We start from the raw sequence: 3,172 nt of genomic DNA on the forward strand, positions 1-3,172 counted from the left end.
CCCGGCCCCCGCCTTATAAGGAAGCGACAGCTGAGGCCGCGGCGCCCGGGGCCACCCCGCCGGCCGCCCGGAGGAGGCGCCGCGCCTCGCGCTTCTCCGCCCAGCGCTGCGCCACCTTCTTCGTTGGGCCCCAAAGGGACCTCAGCGACTGCCTCGCGCTCAGCAGCTGCGGACGGGGTGTCTGAGGCCTCCCGGACCCGCGCCCCGAGATGTCACCTCCTGGCTGGGAGGGGGAGGGGCGTGGGGAAGCCCCACAGATTCCTCAGGTTCCGTCTGTCCCCAGGCCACCCCCGTGATCCTGGCCTTCCAAGGGCCTTCGCGTCTCGGAAGGGCACCCCTTCGCTCGCAGGACAGTCTCTCCACACGAATCCAGGTGCGAGACCTTGGGCACTGGCTAACCGGCCCGCAGGCCGCTGTAACCTGTCCCCTTTGTTGTTGGGTTGTCGGGTGCTGTGGAACCCCGTGAACAACAGAGGAACCCCGCCTGGTCCTGCACCAGCCTCACAGTCCTTGACATGCTCCAGCCGGTGGTTGCAGCCGCTGGTGTCAGTCCGTCTTGGAGGGTCTTCCCCTTGTTTGCTGACCCTCCACTTCCACCCATGCTGTCCTTCAGCAGGGAGTGGTCCCTTCTGATAACATGACCACTCCTTTCTCTATATCAGACCCAAGCCACATTCCTCACCGGGGGCATCCACCCCAGACCCGAGTCCTTCACTCCCTAACTACCTTATGCTGCAGGCAAGCACTACTTCCTGATATTCCCAAACTCCTCCTTTCTGACTTTGCTCAGCCTGGAGTGCTCACTTCCTTGTCCTCAGGGCCTGTGGGCCCTCCAACTTCCGGAATTCCTGACCTTCCCAGCCCCTGGCGGCAGTGGTCGGTTCGCACCAGTTTAAGGGGAACTTGGTCCCAGTCAGGGCCCCTCCTTGTGTGTGGAAGGCACTGCCACCTGTCTGACACTCCCCAGAGCACCTGCTAAGGGACTCAGTCAACCTTAGTGAAGGAAACGAGTTTTCCCCACTTTAAGACCTTTCAATGTGTAGGCACTGAAGTGGGTTGACCTACTGGTTATAACGGGTAGAATTTGCAATCCCAAGAGTTTACAGCTGTCCAGTAGGGATGTCAGGGCTGAGTGCGGCCCTTGCTACTCCTTCCCCCATGTCCGGCCAAGGGAGGGTGGGGGTCAACTCTTACTGGGTTTCAGTGTTTTAGTGTTAAAGTGGCCTAAGTTGGAGCCCGCTCTATTTATGACTCAAAGGAGACTCCTGGTTCCTCTGTTCAATCGACTATCCCATTTGGGAACAATCTATATTGCAATGTCCAGATGAAGCCAGTAGGAAGAAGTCTGCATGCTCCTAGGGTCCCCAGAAGGCTGTCTCCAAGTAACCAAACTGCAAAGCCGTGGCTGAGACAGCTGCAGCAGTGGGGCCCTCGCGGCTCGCAGCGGGAAGCCCCGCTGGGGGTCATCAAGTTTCACTCAGATCTTGTTCAGAGGTGAGGCAGGAGAGGCTCTGAGTGTGGGTACGGGGCACATTTCTACCTTCCTGGCGTCTTTGGAGTCTGGGTGGGGTGGGGTGTTGTGGGCTCTTAGAGCTGACCTTGACTGCAGGCATGTGGAAGGGGCAGCCCTTCCGTGGAGTGCCGCGTCGAGTTAGGGCAATGCCAAGTTGATTCCCAAGGGCGATGGGCTGCTTGGAGAGGGAGTCACTGCCCAACCGGTGCCCAGGCAGCAGACACTGGTACGAGATGGATGACAACAAAGGTCAGACGCAAAAGAGAGCGATTAGCCCAACTCCCTGCGATGTGCCGTTTTTGTTGTTTGTGCTTTCTGTGCCTGAAGCACCCCTCGCCTACTCGATCATGAAGATGTCCTCTGTTTTCTTCCACGAGCTTTACGGTTGGAGCGCTTACATTCATTTTGAGTTAATCATGGCGTGTATGGTGTGAGTAAGGGTTGGGCCCTCCCTCCTTCCCTCCTCCGCTTTGCTTCTTCTTTCACTTGGCGTATGAATACCCAGTTGTTCCACAACCATTCAAAATTAGACCTACTTCCCTGTTGTTCCATTGATCTGTGTGTCCGTCTGTTTTCACACTAACATCGTGCTGGGTAGCTTACAGCAGCTTTACAGTAAGCCTTCGAACCCACCACGGTAGATCCCTTTACTCTTCTTTTCAAAGTCACTTGGTGCATCTTAGACCCTTTGAGTTTCCGTACAAATGTTAGAATCAGCTTGCCCATTACCTGGAGGGTGGGTGTGAGGAGCCGGAAGCCTACTGCTATTTTTATAGAGATTCCACCATAGAGAAATTTAGGGCATTTTTATTGGGATTGCATCTTAGCGATGATGAATTTTCTGGTCCATCAGCATGTGTCTTTCTATTTTCGTCAGGTTCTCGACTTACAACAGAGTTCTGTTCCTGTGGCTCTGTCATAAGTCACTTCTAATTTAAGCCAAAGACCTTATTGTTTTTCAGTTTTCATTTTAAAATACGACAGTGTTTCAAATAGTAAATCATAAAATTGGACATCTGCGAGTGAGCATCAGAGAATGCTAACAGCAGCTAAATTACATACAGCAACATTATATGTAGTTCATATTGCTAATGAGAGATGTACCGGGGAAAAAAAAAAAAAAAAAGACGGTCATAAGCGTGACCCCTCATGAATGTGGTTTGTTTGAACTCTTCTGGATCATAAGTGGGGGACTACCTGTTTGTTCCGGTTCCCTGGTGCCGCTGTAACAGAAAATAGCACAAATGGGACTCTTGAACAAACAGGAGTTTATTCTCTTCCAGTTTTGTAGGCTAGAAGTCTGAGTTCCAAGTGAAACTCACTTGGGTGAAAGCCCCCCGACCTTGGGTTTCAGCTCTGCCTCGTGCTCCTGGCCCACTGAAGCTAGAGCTTTTCTTCACTCAGACAGCTGCTGGCTGCTAAGGCTGACAAGCCCAAGGTCGACAAGTAAAAAGGCACAATCCTCATATTACTAAACCACACGGCAGGCCATTGATTCAAGTCCACTGAAAGTCCCAAGACTGGCAGACAACATGACAGGCTGCTGAACAACAACTCGGCTACATGCAGGGTTCAAGCATGCCAAAAGCTACACACCATTCCCAAGGCTTCTCCTTATGCACTGGGAGCAGACCACGGCCCTAAGGCAGCTACTCAACT

The sequence above is a fragment of the Orycteropus afer genome, unplaced genomic scaffold, assembly GCF_000298275.1.
Source record: "Orycteropus afer afer isolate SDZICR_OR568_19922 unplaced genomic scaffold, OryAfe1.0 scaffold00174, whole genome shotgun sequence".
In the NCBI taxonomy this organism is placed as follows: Eukaryota; Metazoa; Chordata; class Mammalia; order Tubulidentata; family Orycteropodidae; genus Orycteropus; species Orycteropus afer.